The sequence below is a fragment of the Phasianus colchicus genome, chromosome 20 (assembly GCF_987193195.1).
Source record: "Phasianus colchicus chromosome 20, bPhaCol1.hap1.1, whole genome shotgun sequence".
NCBI classification, from domain to species: domain Eukaryota; kingdom Metazoa; phylum Chordata; class Aves; order Galliformes; family Phasianidae; genus Phasianus; species Phasianus colchicus.
The window spans coordinates 9,114,923-9,133,447 of record NC_143455.1 but is presented as its reverse complement, the minus strand read 5'-3'; the positions used below and the strand labels follow the sequence as shown (position 1 = coordinate 9,133,447).

Below are 18,525 nucleotides of genomic sequence, written 5' to 3'. Positions count from 1 at the left end.
TTGCCTCGGCTCACACAGCGAGTCCTCAGCAGTCAGAGCTGGCGATTTTGGTTCTCCCTTCTTCGCAGTGCTCATCTTGCAGCCTTGCTTCACATGCAAAAGCTGGCATGTCCTTCAGGGCCATCCGGACAAATTGATGCCTTGGGATCTAGCAGCAGTGGCTGTCCCATAGACAGTGCTGTCTGCTCTGGGTTCAGAATCTTGTTGGTACTTGTAACTGACAGATGGAACAGTTCTGTCTTACTGTGTGATTAACAGGACAGCTTTACGCTATGGTGGTCAGAGGATTGTGTAGGCTGATAAGATGATGACAGTGTCAGTTGTCTCTGGGTTGAGCATGTGATTAGTAGATGAAGCTCTTTGGCCGATTCTGATACTTTCAGGCTGTCTAAAAATGGTTAAATCATAACATTTCCTTGTACCTCAGTTTTCATACATCCTTGGAAAGTGTTTCCAAACATCGTGAGAGAGCAAGTTCTTACTAATATGTATGGTATTTAGCTGGCCTTAGAAACTTAGGTTGACCACATCGTTTTTTTTTTCATGTACTCTCCAGCATTACAAAGGGAGAGATTGGGAACCTGTACTCTGTGCTTGCACCTCCAGCTTCAGAGGCCGCCACTGAAGGGTAGGAGCTCACTGTCATTGGGCATCAGAATTGGTAGCAACCTGTTTTAGTGATTGCTGGGATTTCCACAAGGATGCATGTCCTCTGAGATATTTTGGAAACTGGGTCACTTTGAATGCTTACTGAGTATCTCACTGTGAGCAGCCAAGATGGAAAATGTTACTTATGTCCTTTTGTACATCGGAAAACACAGCATTTGTTCCTGGGTGGTGCAGATCCTCCCACTCAAGCAGTTGTGAATGTTAATATTCTTACATTGAGCCATTATTGTCTCTATTCACATCAGTTTAGTTTAGGACATGTCATCCCTCCCCTTGACATTTTTCTTTCTGGACCAGAATCTGGATCTACCCGGTTGAGGAACCAGGTTAAACCAGACTGTTACTCTGTGTTACACTGAATTACCAGGTTGTATTTCTAATAAATCTTCCCACTTTGCCACTCAAGTTGTTTGCAAACTATCTAGAGCAAGGGGATTTCTCTGCAAATAGCTGGCGTAATGATGGTGCTGACCAGTTGTACTCACGTGGTTATCACATCTGGATCTGCCTGTTAGGCAGGAGCTGTGCAAGAAGCCCTGCATCCAGTTCAGAGGCCAGTGATCAGAGCACACCTTTTATCACACGAGCCAGTATAAAGGAGCCACGATTTTTTTTTTTTTCCTTTTCCACTTCAACCAAGGATTGTTTTAAAAATGCAGTTCTAAAAATGTGATTTTTTTGTAAATCTCAGAATAAAGAGTTTAAGGAGTGCTTGCATCCTGCCCCACTTGCCTCACACAGGTGCTGAGGCCAGGGTCGGGAGCCCACTGGCCTTGGTGTCACTTCCAGCCCCTCATCCCTCATGGAGCAGCTGGCCCAGTTAACTCAAATGCTTGGGAGACCAGCAAGTGTTGTTCTGGCAGCTTTTCTGTTTGCTTCCTTTTCTATGATAGTGTGAGATAAAAAGGGTAGGCCACTAATGCTAGTCTTTTCTTTCCACTGTTGTCTGAAATATAGCCATGTTGATGGCCAAGTTGCAATCTAAATAAATGGATTTATTTTTGAGAGACAAAGGGAAAGTAGCTTGACAAAAAGGCTGGAAATGGAGCTCATCTGCTGAACCACTGATCCCTCACCTACTGAGCTAGACTGAAAAATGTATAATACATATTCACCTCTCTTGGACGTGGGAGCTTCAGAGTCTTTGTATTTAATTCAAACAGATTTTATGTCTTTCTGTACTGTGTTAATGGGTAGCTAGACGAATATATGCTTCTAATTCCTGGTATTTCTTGTTATTGTAAGCAGTGGTCCTCCTGTTGGTACCACCTAGTTTGTCCCCTACATTATAGGCTCGAATGATTTATTGTACTCAAGTTACTTTGTCAAGTCAACACACATTTGGTAATTTCCAGCTGGAGCTGATCTACTTCCCAGCTTGGACAGCAAGCAAGGGAACATTTTGATCTGAATATGCTTGCAGACGAATCTGGGATTGGTATCTAACCATGCCAATAGCACAGCACAGGCAATGTAAGACATATCTTACAGGTTACAGAATAATTCTTTAAAAAGCCAATGCCATTGTTTTCATTTAGTCTTTTAAAAAGTAAAATAGTCAAGATACATTTTGTTTTTCCTGAGACGAAGGACATGCAGACACTTTGAGTTACAGCAATATGAAGTAATTAGTTGGTAGTCATTAGCAGGAAAGTAACGTAACACATAGTAGTGTCCATCACTAAAATAATCTGCAAACATCAACCCTCATAATCCCTCTTTCAAAGACACGTGGAGGCAGAATTAGTTTAAAATAGACTATGCTGTGTCTTGTCCAAGAGCCTGCAATAAGTCAGTGACAAATGCAACATGAACCCAGGCTCTCAGCCCTCTTACTGTGCACCCAGTTCCCCTCTTTGGTACAGTGGCTTTGTTCTGGGCTTCCTGTCCTGGCCAGGTGCTGCCAGGTAGCACTGGTAACCTGGACTGGGAAGAGCTGGGAATTGCTGAGACCTATGTTGTGAGCTGGTAGCCTTGATTCTTTCCATTTTTTGCCATTCTTCTGTCTCTACAAAGAGGGGCCTCACCATCTCACAATAAGACAAATGCAAGAAGAAAAAAAGAGCATTTGAAAAGAGAAGATATGAGGAACACCACCCACAAACCGCATTGCAAAAGTTTGGAGCTTTAGAGTCAGGAGCAGGAAATGCATCTACGTTTCCAGTCTCTTTTTTTTCAGTATCCTTTGTAATTGTTACTGCTTGTATCTAAAAAGAAGCTGTGTAAGTGGCCAGAGTTCTTGTGAAAAGAGTTCCCTGAGACTTGAGTGGTCTCACAGTGCTTGGCATTGCCTGAGCATGGATTCCCAGGAATTCAGTGAAGTTCACTTGCATCAAAAGCAGTTTGGGTCCCAGATGCACTCTGATTTGTTTAAGGTGCTTGGCAACATCGTAATGAGCAGCTTTATAAATAACTCAGTATTATTATCTTTATGTCTTAGTAGTAATATTGTTGTTTTTATGGTACTGTAATGTTTATTATGGCTATTTTATGGTGTAATTTGATTAGAGTGTTACCCTAATGTCACATAGAAAAGGGGAGGGCATTCCTGTCATACTTCTGAACACTAACTCTTCTGTTTTCATCTGAGGAACCCAAAGGCCTTTGGCGATCATTAATTGTCCCACACCATATAAGTAAACTCAAGCACAGAGAACTTAAATGATTCCCCCAAGCCCACACAACAAGCCAGTGGCAAAGCTGAGAGTTGGACCTGACTCCCTGACGTCTGCGTTAACCACTAGAAAACATTCCCGTCACAGCAACAGCAGGTATAATAGAAATGAAGATTGCCACTTTGGAGATTTTTAGGTCAGTTGTAATGAGAACACTCAATGTTTTATAAACCCTTTAGGTTTCCTGTTTAGGACTTGATCAAACCATAAACTGCTCGTTTAAATAAGCTCCAAAAACAAAATGTACTAGAAAGCTGAGGAGTAAGGAGACAACATCCAACAGCAAACTTATGTTTATTGCTCATTTGCTTTCCTTGCTGGGATGATGCCGTGTACTTAGATTAAATATGCAGAGCCAAATTTATCCCTGGGGTGTAATTTTTTTGGACTCTGTATGACACCAGGGTGAATTTGGCACATTTACACTCAAAATTAATATGGGTTTTACGAATATTTGGAACGGTGTCAAAATGTTGTGGGTTAAATTCTGTTCTCAGTTCCACCAGTGCTAACCCAGGCTAACTCCGTTCTGATCTCACACTGGATTTACAGCAATGTAATTCCACTGGGTCGGCGTTCAGCTGGTGTGAATTAGTTTATCTGCACTGGAATGCAGGCAGCTCAGCTGCTTTACACCAGCTAAGAATCTGACCCATATTTAAGTAGAATTACTCCTAAAATACACGATGGCAAATGCAACAGGAGTTGGGTCCACTGTGCTCTTAATTTACACTGAGGAAATGCGACTGAAACTGTTCCTGCAGCTCTGCCACGCACGCTGCTGTCACAAACCTGAACCTGACCCCGCTCAGCCTTCGGATGGGTGCTTTGTAAGTTTTCAAATAATGCTGCAGTAAGTGTTACACATGCTGTGTGTGAGTAAATCATCCCAAACTGCTGCAAATCATCGTCTGTTCTCTTGTTTCAAAGCAGAGATTGGGAAGTGCTTGGTGATATTTGGGTTCAGTTCAGATATTCCAAAGCTTGGATGGATGGATTGTTTCGATTCTTTCTTTGAACTCCTTTCCCACCCCTGCTAAAAGAAACAGATCTGCTCAGCTAAGCGACAGACAAGTTGGAGACAATGCGGCACTGCCCTCCCAGTACCACCCCCCACATGCCAAATTTGCAGACATCTGCTAGCTGGAGCACAACTCCGCGGTAATAAAGAAGTGCTGGCATTCATGTGATGTACTGCCTTTAGCATTCACAAATGACTGAAATTAACCTCTGTTCTATGGGCCTTAACTTGGTTTACGACTGGGGGTCTTTTGTTTTATACCACCATACAGAGGTGCCTTTGCCATGCTAAAGATTTAACTAAATTATAATGAATGATCCTCACCAGCACTGTGCCCCTAATTAGAACAAGTTGCACAGACATATTGTCTCCTTGATTTCCTCTGTTACATTTCTCTCACTCTCTTTCTCTGCCTGAGACACATGGGTCCCATTAAACATTTTAGCATTTAATGTGGTTCCCTTAAATGACTTCTCAAGTTTTCAAGTTCCATTTAGAATTGTATGTTACTCTCCTGACTGTGGTTTTGATTTTGTTATGTTTCATGAGTTCAGCCAAAGCTGTTGCTCTTCTTCCCCCTCTAGTGGGGAGTGCCTCAGGTCTGGGTAAGCCTGCATGGAAGTGCAGCATAACATCAGGTTACACATTTTGTAACGTTCACACAAATCTCTACACTTGTGTATGAAATAAGGGCTGGAGAAACAGCTCCTCGTGGCTGATTTCTGCATGGTGAAGTGTGGTGTTTCTTCAGTACAGTACAGTTGATCTGTTAAAGAAGACAAAGCATCTGTTGAGTTAGTTTATTAACAGTCCATTTTATCTATTATGAATGTTCCTGTAAGGCATAAAGCTTCTTATTCAGTCTTTAGGTATTTCCAACCTAAAGGGAAATGACTGACAAAAAGCCTTCATTTCATATATGTATAGTATGCATTATCCCCATTGCATGTACCTTCTGTACGGACGGAGTGCTGAAGGACAGAGACTTTGTTGTGGATCACATTGTCTGTAATGCACTTCCTCAGCAACGGCTGCAATGAGAATACCAAATTGTCCTTTGGTCTCTGCCCCAGCTTTCCAAGAGTATCAAGTCAAGTTCAAGGTCTGGACCTTAATCCTCGAGGTATTTTGTGGCCTGGGCCCAAGGTGTCTTATAAAGCTTGTCTGCCTGATTCAAAGCTTGTCTGTGCCACTGTAGTTATCCCATTTCAGATCTGTCTGGATAATTCTTTTGGAATCAGAATGCCTTGTTTCCCACTCTTTCCTACTTAGCATGTGCACTTTTGATTTGGCATATACCTATTTAACAGAAAAGGCATTTTTATACCAAAACAAGCACCTCTTCCTAATGTCATAACACTAAAAAATATGAAAATAAAATGACTTCAATAGCATTTTAAAATTTATGTTTTCTGTCTGAGGCAAGGCCTTTCCATAGTCACCAAGGAAATCTATTACAAAAGCAAGCTGTAAACTTGGATTTCCCAGCTCCTCATTACCCAAGCAGCTTCATCTCAAGGACATGCATCTTTAAAGTTATTTACTTTTTCAGTACCAGATTGATTCTGGTCACTAAAATACAGCAAGAACTGTACATCTGGAAGCTTGTTCTGTCCTGCTGGAGGAATGCATACTGTGGTCCGGATGCTACTGCCGGAGTATTTCAATGGTGGATTCTGACATGCCTTCACAGAAACACTAGGACTAATTCCACTGGCAATGCACTGGCTTCTTAGACCCTCCAGACATGAAATCAAGATTTCCTTAAGGCAGCTGACCAACATTATTTGTTCTTTAGGTAATCCTTAAAAGTTTCCGTGGTGTGTTGTCTTCCAGGTTTAACAAGAAGCTTGACATTTATCTCTGGAGCTGAGCTTTTGGTTTCATTTGTAGTTAAGCCTTCGTCTGGAGTTCTGCAGTGTCCTGCAGTGGGTAACTCCACTCGTTAGTAACATTAGCAGATTTGGGAGTCCTCAAATACGTCTGTGGATAATTGTGTTTCAACCTTGTGTTCTTTATTATAATCCGCTGTCTGATAACGGGTGACAGGGGGAAATGCGCCAGGAAGATTTCATTCCATCTTATGCAGCCTACCCGCTGCTGCTGTTTCCTCTTAGGTGCTGGCTGACTTGGCATCCTTTGCTTTAAAACAGAGAAAGCCACGATTGATGGCAGGCTGTTGTAATGCTTTCTTACCAGCCATTCACAAAGACTTTCAGATTGCTGTAAAGAGATATCACAGCTCTAGGAGCTGCTTTCTGGAATCATTCTTCTTGCAGTAGTGCAAATGGACAGCTTTTGTTTCTATCACAGCAGCAATCACTGTTTAAATTAGAGAGCTCTTTGAAATTTCTTTTGACAGAGCAGTTTTCTGCTGATAAATGCAGTTTTGCTAACATCAAAATGCTTCTCCAGGGAGGGCACCGCTTTAGCCGAATTTTCCATGAGAAAGAAAAAGAAGCATCTCAGCTTTATTGAGGAGAAATTTCATCAAGATGAGATACTGGCTCGAATTTATAATTTTTATTAATTGTTAGATTTTATTTTTTCTACAAAAGTTGGATATTTAGTTACACATAGCTGCAGTGAGCATGATGCTTCAGTGTTCCTACGTAATGGTAATGGAACTGGTTTTGTCTTGCTGAAAATGAAATGATTTGACTTGATGCCAGATATTTAGCAAATTCTGAATATTGGAAACCTCAGGAATCTTGATTCCCAGGAAAAATTCATCATTTCCACTTACAATTAAAATATTTGAAGTATTGGGAATTCCTAAAGAAGAAATTTCAGGCTTCTGACCACTTCTGTGTCAAATGGAGACATTTTTCCTTTTTCCAGTTGATGAGCCATCTGAAAAACAGCTTGTGTTGCATGGGAGCTGCTCCCTAGAAAAGATTATTGTGACAATATTGGCTTTCCTCAGCCATATGGTAGCATTTGTACATCTTCCACCACCTCACTGTCTGTTTGTCACAGTGCTGATCACCTCACTTATGTTAAGCAAAGCTTTACTATGAGTGCTGTTGCCTCCTCCACAAATAATGTCAGCACTGCTCTTGAGATAAAGATTAATTTTATGAATTAAAAAAAAAAAAAAAAGATGTCAGTAACTGAAATGCAGACTCTCATAGACTGAGACATCCTTGATGCTTTGGTTCCAGGCAATGTATCCAAGGCCATGCGAGGTCTGTGGCTGCCAAAAGTGCACCTTCCTGTCCCTGACTGCCTGGGCACGAGCTGTAGCAGCAGCTGTTCCTGCTGCTGGCTGCAGCCCATTCTGAAAAACCCTGACTTGTGACCAAAAGAGTTAAAAGCCAAGGAGACACAGCACTACCAACACCATGCCATGCCTTTGGCTTAATAAAGAGATAATCCTCTTTCTATTAGCTACGATGATAATGACTCACCAGTAGTAAATGAAGGAATATACACAGAATGACATCATGTGAACAGCACAGTGTCTGCGGGACTTAAAATGAAGAGGATTATTCCAATATATCAGTTCTGAGCCCAAAACTGGCAAGGAAGAATCTGGAATAAAATTTAACATGAGAAATGTTTATTGAAGCACTAACATGAGAGAGGAATTATATAACTGAAGTTATTAAAAACCACAGCTCCTATTTCAAAAGCTTTAATTTCGGTAGAATAATATACACCCAGATTGACGGCCGGCCGCAGTTGCGTTGAGTCACAGCAGTGCCGTCGTGCAGCGCAGGCAGGGACGTGCCATGGGTTATCAGTCTGAGAACCACACCTCAGCCCCACGTGCATCTGCACTGGTGACCAATGCTTCCTCTGTGTCCTGCTGCAGGACAGGGCCCTGAGCTCAGCGCAGGGAGGAAGGGAGGAGGAGGCACTGACCTCTCACCCTCACAGTGTGCTGCAGCAATGCGGGCCTAAGGACGCCTCTCTGGAGCCCTGGTGGCCCCATGAGAAGTGAGCACAGCCCTGTAGGATGCACAGCTGAGCTCATGCATTCCTGTCAGCACAGACAGTGTTTGTTTGTTGTATGGATAGCCAGGCTGGGTACCTGCAGTGTTTCACTCACGCTAGGTTTGGATTTAACCGTTACTGTAACAAGGAAATGCAATCTAGATCTAACAGACCAAGCCTCCTCCTATTTACTAATCTTAAGTGTAGATACTAAATCTAAACACTATTTCTGGTTAACTGGATTCCAGGGCTGCACACAAGAATAACTCAGGAGGTCACTGAGCTGTGCAGAGGTGCCACTGAGGACGGAGGCAGTGAGCATTGCTTCAGTGCAGGGCATCCACCCTGCTCTGTTCTTCACTGGGTGCTGGCAGAGTCTCTTGTGAGGAGTCTGAGGTACTCTGCCATCTGCTTCCTACTCTTGTCCAAATGGTTCTACGCTGCTGAATTGATGTCTAATGTAATCACTTTGCCTATGTTGACACACCTACCTACAGCCTGGGGGTAAAACAAGTGCTTACGCTTCCCTTGGAAAGAAGGAATTGTTTATAAAAGGACTGTCTCACAACTTCTGGGAGTCCTCAGCAGGTCTGTATTTCCCCTGTGTTGCTCTTGTCTTCTCCACACACCTCCTCTTCTCATTGAATGATAAATGTAGAAGTCTTATTCATCATTCAGTGATGTGGTCTCTTGTTTTGGATGTTGGTCCTTGACAATGTAAATTGCTAAATCCCTGATGGAATTTACTCTGATGCAGATTGTGTTAGGTGGTTGCTAGATGAAGGCACATCACTAAAAAGGTGGATGAATTTTGGATTAGAACTCTAAAACTTCTGAGCAGGGTCATTTTCCTAATTACAGGATGGTGAAGCTGAAGACTCCAATGCCCAGGGAAAGGATGAAAAAAACTATCCAACTGAATAAATAAATCTCTTAAAGAAAAAGATAGTTGTCTGCCAAGAAACTGAATATGAGATGTTGAGAGTGCAGTTCTGAAAAAGATTTAATTGGAGATATACTCCTAAGAATATGTAAATAGTCTTTCAGTTTCTTAACTAAAAGGAGAAACAGATGCCAGCTCAAGATCTGAGAGCAAATATGAAAACTACTGAGGCCTCTAAACGTAATTTTAAACATATAATATGATTCTTATCTGAAGAGGTTGGCCAGTGCTTTCTCCAGTGAAAGGTATGAACTTTGTAGATACATTATACAGCAGACAGTTCGATTGTCTACTTTAAATGCAGTAAGATTCAAACATCTGGATTTTAAATTGTAGTTTAAAATTTTAGGTGGCCTTAAGACAAAGCAGTGAGTTGCCCGTTTTGACCAGCAGGCATCTTGGCTCTCATTACTTTGGGACCTACTGATCAGGGTACAGCGCCTGTTCAGTTTTTGCATGCCCCAAGAGTAAAGGTGTCAGTGATGACAAGTGGAGTTGACTGTTACTTCAGTAATAAGACTTGTTAGATTAATTGAGACAAATAAGTAAATCCATTTTTACTCACTTAATGGCCCAGTAGTGGATGGAATCTTAATCCTTACAGATGAGGGATGACATTTCCATGGGGCTGGGGGTCAGCCATTATTTTGGCATATCTTTTGGCCCTTCTTGACTTTGTTAGGAACCATCAGGAAAGTACTGAATCATGCAGTAGAAATTCATGTTGACAGAAGGGATAGCTCAGTCACTGCCTGACACTGCAATCTTTCATTTACATGAGGACATGAGATAATTCAACAAAAATTGGTGTACTGCACTATTCCTTCATCATCTGCCAACAGACTGACTCAGGATTTTGTCTCGAGCAACAGCTTCATCTCCAGTTTTACTGAAAACCAAGACATAAATGATTGTGATGTTTCTGATCCAGTAGGAATGTGTAAGTACCAGAGAATGCAGGCAGCTTTCACTCCATGAGTCACAGGTTCAGGTAGGAGGCTCAGGCTTGGGCTGATTTTGTTCAGTTTTGGTTACAGCAGTAAATCTGAAATTAAACCAAGCTCCCCAGCACGGAGTTTCCAATGATGCCAGGCTAGATTTATGGTTCTGGGAACAAACCATACAGTTTTGCAGAGATTGTGATGTTGCCATAGAATCATAGACCCAACGAGTCCTACTTCAGTACCTCTGCCTGCTCTGAAACTGGGCTGCAGAAAGCCTTTGGACACTTGTCTGGTCTGTGCCTAGGGACCAGGAATGGTGATTCTTCCTCAGCATCCATTGAAAAGCATTAAGAAAATGAAAATAGAAAGGACAGTCTCCTTTGGTGCACCCAGAAACAGCCCAGTTGCACTCAGTGTAATGTGGTTATGGTGCCCATACAATGAAACCAGGTCTTGTACTAAATGTTTCCATTCCGCTGCAGAAAAAAATCACTTCAAAGAACAAGTCTGTACTAAACGATGGGGAAAGGATGAAATCAGTCTATTTATCTCATCTTGGGGAAAAGTCTTGGTTTAAAGCTCAGAAAAATTGTTACTTCCTTGATTTTCCAAATAAATTTTCTGATGTTATGAAATTGTAACAAAATGCCAAACTGAAGTTCTCTAAGCATCCTCACAGACATTCGGCACAGTGACAGGAACAGGGTTTTTTCCTGTTTTTCTTCAAACCCTGGGTCTGGTGTCCCCACTTAAAAGCTGCTTTAAAAAAGCATGGAAAGAGATGGCAAGAGGATGTCATTGCCCGTAAACCTAATAGGAAACCTTTCCTTTGTCTTCTGTGGACATTCTGAACAGTCCTTACCACAACACCAGGGAAGGATAAGGGCAGTCTGCTTCTCTTGGGTTCTTTTGTGTGGCCTTGTGTTGTCCCCAGACAAACTGCAACCTTTCTGAGAAGCACTCCTGCTTCCCCTCACTGACACCTGTGCCAGACCTCTGTGGTGCTGAACACCATAATCCCAGCGTGCTGCTCCATGCTGCACCGGCCATCATGCCTGGCCAGGAGGGTGCCTGGGAGGGATTTACTTTTGTGGGGACGGTAGCACTGACCCCGGTGTGGGCTGTGACTGGCCAGCACAGACGGACCGGCACCTCTATGGCAGCTGAAAGCATCGCTCTGCCTCTGCTGTCTGCCTCAGTGCTCGGATCTCCCACACGGCCCTGGAATGTGCCTCTTGTCTGCTACCCGGCCGGCTAGGGAAGTTTTGAAAAGGTTTAATTTAGCTCTCATTTGAGTCCCTTTGCGCTGCCAAAAAATCTGAACTTTGGTTCCAAGCTGAGCTCAGGAATCCTGGTTCCCAAGAGAAAAGAGGAGGGGAAGCCAGGGGAGAAAAAGTCGGGCGTTTTAAAGGAAAGCCAAAGAGATGATACCAGATAAATGTACATATTTCTCTGTTTAAAGGGCAGTTTTTGCTCTCATGTGCCCGATGCTACCAGCTCCAAAATTTGGGGTCACAGCGACACTCTGTGGCCGCCATCACCACCAGCCTTCTGCCTTCATCTCCACACGTGTAGGTGTCCCTGGGCCCAGGCTGTGCTCTAGGAGCACCAGCACAGGCCTGCAGTGGGTGCTGGGCAGAATCAAGGCCAAAGCTTCCCAGACAACCCATGGACCACCATCCTGCATGGTGTAAATCACCATCAGTCAGCTGAAATCAGTACAGCATTGGTAGATGTTGTGTTATTGGATGACATACATAGAGCTCCAAGTCCTGTCTCACATGGATGCACAAGAACCTCTGTTCTCATTTGGAAAAGCTCTTGTACTTATGGGGAAAACACCTTGACAGCCCGATCTAAGCTTCCGTTAAGAACTCAAACATCAGGAAGCAAATGGGAAGGGAATAAAATTCAGTGAATTTTCTGTTGCATGTTAAGGCTTTTAAAATAGCTTCATTATTCTGGAGCTCCTAGTGGCTGCTCTGCTAGTTGGGTTGAAATGAAATTGAACAATTTGTGGTGTCTCGGAGTTTGGTCTAAATAGCCTGAATTCAGGAGCATTGATACAGAAATAAGTTCTTTCTTTTATAAGAAGGATATATATTAAAAGCTACATATGCCATTTCCTGGTAATTTTCCCTCTTTTCAGTGGCATTGCTATATCTAGCCACCTAAGTAGAACTTGGAGAAGCTTTGATCTTCTCATTAGATCCAATCAGTAGTCCAAGTTCTTGAATTTATACCTATTAGTAGAGTTTTTGGTGCCATTCCAATAATTAGACAAAGCAAGACACTTTGTGTGTACAGGTAAGAAGCAGTTGTACGAAGCAGCAGCCACAGAGACCACACGTGCAGAAGGGTTCCATCTGGCTGTGCCATCTCTCATGGGCAGTTTGAGAGCCAGACATCACGGAGACGTCTGAGAAGATCAGCAATGGGATGTTTCCAGTGATCTTGCTGACCTCAGATGTCAAACATAGTCGGGTTAACACACCAAGCAGTGTCAGCTTTTTCCAAAACTAATACCCTAAGGGCTCAGTTCATCATTTGCTCAGCAGTCACTGGGACTGCTGGCAGAGGGAGAGTCTGCAGAAGTGGCCACTGAAAGTGTAAAAAGGGTGATTTCTCCAAAAGGATTTCTGTATGAAATATAGGATGCAGTTCAAGAATTCTAGAAATATCGTTTATAAACTTTTAATATTGCTATAATATACCAAGTTTTGAGTTTACACTTTAGCTGAGAATTATGAGCATCACAATATCCTGCCTTCCTATCCAGTGTGCTAACCATAGTGTTGCCCAACACTGAAAACCCACTGTGTGGAAATAGCATCCCACACGACTTGGAGATCTACTGCTGTTTCTGTGTATACACTGTGCATAAAGCTAATAATGAATTTAATTTTCCAAGACAAGTGTGGCAAATGATGCATAAGGAGGCTGAGGTAGCTGTATTGGTAAACTTGGCTACCGTACATTAGCAGTGCTCTACAGTATACAGTGCCTCCATATACATGACCTCAAATAATGCTTTATTAAAAGGAGACCAGGGAAAGTAATTTCCAAGAGGTGGGTTCAAAGTTATCACAGTTACAGTTCTCTATAGCCCAGATGCTACAGAAATAGCACTCACATTTCATGTTTCATTAAATTCTTTTCTAGATTAATCTATGTTTGCACAGAATGCTTTAAACATATCTGCACTAGTTCCATGTATTCACTGCATGCCTTGCAGCTGAGGGCCGCTTGGTCTCCCCCTATTTGGACTTCTCTGAGCCATGGGATACAAGCAGGTACGTGCACAAAGCACAGTGACTCCTCCCTTGCCTTACTCCCCATTGATTCATTTCTGCAAAGTCGTAAATCGCCATCATTCTGATCTGTCTCAACCTCCCATTTCATTCACACTGCCTTGCACATCTTGACTAAAAGTGCTGTCACAACTGATTAAAGCTAGGTGGGTGAGAAGAGAGTTGGGTTCAAGTGTAGCTGAACATCTGAAACACATGCAGCGGGCCAGATCCTGAGCATTTCAGCAAGGGTGTTACTCTATATCTGCTGAAGACATAGCTTCTGTGTTTTGATTAGCTTCTGAAAGGCCTGGGAATATAATATGCTGGGAATTCTTCACAGGCTGTTTTTCCATTAGAACTGGCTGCCGCCTGCTTACGAGGCTGTCTGACATCAGGTATATCTTTCCTAGGAAGTCTCCATTATCTGATACTGGTATTATTTTTGTGCCAGTGATTGAATTAAACTGTTCTGTTCTTATTTCAAAATGAAACTTTTCTAATGTAAAAGCCATGCATGGAGAATATCCCATATTTCAGGTGGCTAAAGACACTTCCTTTTGTTTTAACCAAATCAACCTAAAAATTGAAATAGTTTCCACAGTTGAGATCTATTCCAGAAGAGCTCACAACTTACCCGACAGCAAGCCAATCGGGCGGCCATCAGGGGCAGTGGCAGCAAGTACTGAACTCAGCCACACTGATCTAAACTTGGAGTTACACAGTAAGAGGTGAAGAAAGCACTTCAGTCACCTCTGGTGCAGGTCACAGCCCACAGCTGCCCAGCAGCAGCGCTGGTCGCAGGCAGATGAAATTCCCCATGTCTGTCAGCTGGCACCTCGCACAGCTCCAGCTGTGACTTCAGCAGCAAGACTGCTGGGGAGGTTTTCTGCCACTGGCTAGAGCTGGGGAGAGACTGATGAGGTGTTATGCTGAGACACCTCGAAAGAGCTGATTTTTGGAAATCCTCTAACTACCAGGCTGTTCTTAGGGCTGGCTCAAATCAGGGAGCCCAGAACAGGCACGCAACATCACCAGTCCCTTTTAAAAAACATCAGTCTTCATCTGTCTAGCAGACGTGCTGGGAAATCAGGCTAATGCAGAAATACTAGCTGTGAAAAGCCTCGAAAGTTCTACAAGCCTAAAAAATGTACTTATTGGTCTGTGAAATCTGTATGCGTTTTGCAGGATTTCTTCTTCCTCGGAGCAGTAGAACATGCTGTACTGCAGCTATCATCCCCAAGAAACTGCTAACGATGCTCTACTTACGAAGAGTTATTAGGAAAAGCCAACTATCTTTTGCAGCTGTGGTACTCAGCCAGCCTGCCTAGTCATCTCAACAGAACTGCTGCTGGCTGTGATGTGCTGCTTTTAAGGATGAGAGGGAAAATATTTTTGATAGCGGTGCAAACTTTGAAAATGGTTCTGTTCAGTTTGAAAGAACTGAGCTTCGGGTTGTTTGGGATCCAGCCCAAATCAGTTTAAGCCGCTCGCAAGAATTAGTTTCAGGCATTGCTCTCAATGTTATCTCCTAACAGGACTAATTAACATCAGTGAGATAGTTTATCAACTCTGACATCACCTTGCAGTTACAGACCGTGCAAACAGAGGCTCCTGTGGCAGCACACTGAGAGCGGCTGCGGACATTAGTAGGGCTGAGACGCACTGATAGTCCGCCGCTGGGAACTGAACACACTGTGATACATTTATTCAGGAGCTGAATTTTTTTTCATTTCTCTCACCTCCTCCCGCTGGTCCTACCCATGAATAGCAGCACGAGAGTCTGATGAGGACTGTAAAAATGAATGTCCTGGCTTTGAGAGGCAGAATCATTCTACCCATCTGTGATGATAGTAACATTCGCTCAGAACGGCGGCAATGGGCGGCATTATGATGTCAGGGGGATCCGAGCCAAGGGTGGTTTTCTGAACGGAGACTCTGCATGAATCTCCCCAGACTGCCCAGCAGTCAAGGAGATTATATTCTCAACTGTTAAAGCTGTTTACACATACCAGCCAGCACTGACTGCCTCTTTGTGGCAAGTTGTTTACATGAATTTATTTTGGGAAAATTCCATTAGACGGGACCAAGATTTCTTCATAAATCATTGAATTTAGCTTGTGTACTGATAAAATCTGGTAGTCGTTTATTCTTCTAAGCAGTGCTTAGTTTTGAGTGTTCGTTACTTGTGAGGGGCAACTTACATGGGTAATATAAAAAATAATGGATCGCCTATGGCTGTTTTCAGCGGTGGATATTTTACTCTGCTGGGAAAAAGCGTATTCCAAAAGGAGCCTCCTTCCCCATTCATCTAATAAAACAAAGGGCTCATTAACTGGAGTCACAGACCTAATGTATGCTCTGAACTTTGCTAATTTAGCCAGCAAAAATCTCCCAGTGAGACACTGAAACCACTTTGAAAATGGTCCCACAGCTCTGTTTGCAGAAGGCTGTGTTAGCCGCGTCCTCCATAGCAGCGGGGATCTGGCGTGAGATATTAGTGCTACTGCAGTGCTCAGCTCTTAATCAAAAGAGAATCGATGCTGCTGGACTGCAGCTCCCAATTTCATGCTCTACAGAGTGAGTTTGCACAATGTACCATTTACAGAACCATGGGAGGGATTCAGCTAGAGTCTGAGAGAACATGAAATCAATTCCTTAGCATGGAAGAAAAACTTATTCTTTCTTTAGATAATAATAGGTGCTCACTTTGCAGTCTCAGGTGGGTGTACAAAACATTCACCTGAAAAAATCTTACTCTTAAAATTCTGTAATTTATAAAACATCTTCTGACTGGTGACTTTTCTCTACTACCATTTGTTGCAGGGCCATTCGTATGACAATAGATGATTGCTATAAAAAACCCCACTTTATAAAAGGCCCCAAAAGACAAAGCTGTCAATTTTAGTACAAAGTTCTGACACACTCAGACTTGGAGGTTGCATTGTTTCATTACAGGCAAACGGACCAAGGTCAGATTATTTGTCAGTAGAACTTTGTTATAATTAACTGCCTGCCTCAGTTTACACGAAGATGGAATTTGACACCTTGCCATCAAATGGAAGGTGGCTTTTCATCCTCTGCATCCACACAGACATATTAATCCAACACTGAGGTTTGGCATAATCTCTGATTTTATATAGCACATTTCTTCTCCAAGTGCCTCACAAATATCACTCAAATGCAGCCGTGTCTGTCTGGGAGGGAAGTTAGAAACATTCCACAATGAGCACCAAAGAAGGCAACTCAACGCCTCCTTTTATTAAAAATAACATTAATTCAGAGAACCACAGTTTCAATTGTGTTGGAAATATTCAGTCACTCAGACCAAATGGTATGAAACTCAGTTAATGAGGTGTTTAGTTGCTCCTTCCAGAATCTCTACCTCTGCTTCAGGCAGTCTCCATGTCTCAGGGATGGTTCTGGATCTTAACCCTGAATTAATAATTTGCACAGAAGAGATAATCCTCAGAAGATTTCTTATTGCAGTGTCTTGTTCCCATGAAGACAAACTGATGATGCCTCGTGAAAAGGAGGCTCTTTCCACTGACGTTAAATGACAAACTGTTGGCAGCAGTGCTCAAGGATGGGGAATGTTTCTTTATAGAATACACTGGACGTATTTGGTGTTGCTGAATTTCTTGTTCCACCAGGTGCTGCCTTCACCGTCACCAAAAAAGTTCTTGTATATCTCTGTTGGGAAGCAGGTAACCGATGTAGATCTGAGATGTAAAGGTAAAGGAGGAAACACAAAAACCTGCCTTCTAATAATAAGAAAGGCTACGGTGACACAGGTGGTTCGTAAGTTGGTCTCTGGGTTAATTCAGTCTTCACTGCAAAAGGATGTGAAGTTAACAAGGGGAAGCAAGTTCTATTTGTGCAGGTCCTGGTGGAGGCATTCCCCTTGCCGGACTGCAAGCTGCCTCACCACTGCTGGTGTTCAGAGTGCCTCCCTGTGTGCACAGCAGCTTTATCTTCCAGCCTGAGTCCTGAAGGACTCAGCAGCGAAATGCACAGAAACAGGCTGCTTCCCAGCCAGCTCCCCCTGAGAAATGCTTGTTCATCCCAAGCAGCTTTAAGAGCTCATCAGCCACATCTAAGCTTCTGAACCTTCCCAAAAGAACAGATGCTGCTGAGGCCAAGAGCTGGGTGCAAACTGAGCCCCAAAAGAGCACACTTCCTGCTTTGCCTTCTCTTAACACGATGTGGGAAGCTCCTGAGTAGCAACAAACTTGGGCCCAAGCAGTTTCTTCATTTTTTTCTCTCCTTTTATTGATTGTTTGCTTTTGAAAAAGAAAAAAGAAAAAAAAAAAAAAGATTGGCAAATCCAGTGATCATGAAAGCCCTGGATGGATCCAGATGTAGTGTGGGCAGGATTTGCGTGAGTGCCTCCACAGAGCTCTGCCAATGCACTTTTGTCCCAGCCAATTCCTTCTTTCTGTTCCAAACCTTGGCCTCTCCCATGCAGACAGTACCAAGTCAGGAAGAACTGAGACGTATTATTAGGTGGTTTTGAGCTGTGGATTCTTGCCTACAGAAAATGCTTTGCTTGCTTTCTCCCCTGACCAGATGCAGAGCTTATGCTAGGCTTCCAGAGGCGGAAAGCGGAGCAGGACTAAATGTGACTAATATGGAAAGGAAATGGTGAAGAAGGGCCATATTCACACCACTCACCCAAATATGCCCTGTGGTGAGGGCCGTGCCGTGGGAGTTCCAGGAGGTGATGTGCTTTCTAAAACATTATGCAATGATGTGGCTCCAGTCTGTCTTGGGAATAGGATTCCCCTTGCTGGCAGAATGTGGAGACCGCTGCCTTTATTTAGGCTGCTGAGCTGCGTCCATCTCCGTGGTGCCCAGACCCTTGGCTATGGGCAGAGCGTGCCGTGTGCTCCTGCGTGCAGAGGACGATGCTGCTGGCTGTAGCCTGCCCCAGCAGGTGGGGGCTGCTCTGAGCCCAGCAGCTCCCCGTGCCCAGTGCTGGGTTGCCCCATCAGGAGCTGGGAATCCACAGAGCAGGGCACAAAGCTGGAGGTTGGACAGTCTG

General features: G+C 43.3%; 1 long non-coding RNA gene across 1 annotated transcript; it reads right to left on the bottom strand.

Annotated features, from left to right (window-relative positions):
• Positions 1-6,785: 6,785 nt before the first annotated feature.
• Positions 6,786-15,664, bottom strand: LOC149915377 (uncharacterized). Its single transcript, XR_016459104.1, has 3 exons — positions 15,224-15,664; positions 7,776-7,899; positions 6,786-7,253 (listed from the first exon to the last, which is right to left on the bottom strand). It is a non-coding gene; the product is annotated as an uncharacterized LOC149915377 (long non-coding RNA).
• Positions 15,665-18,525: the final 2,861 nt, after the last annotated feature.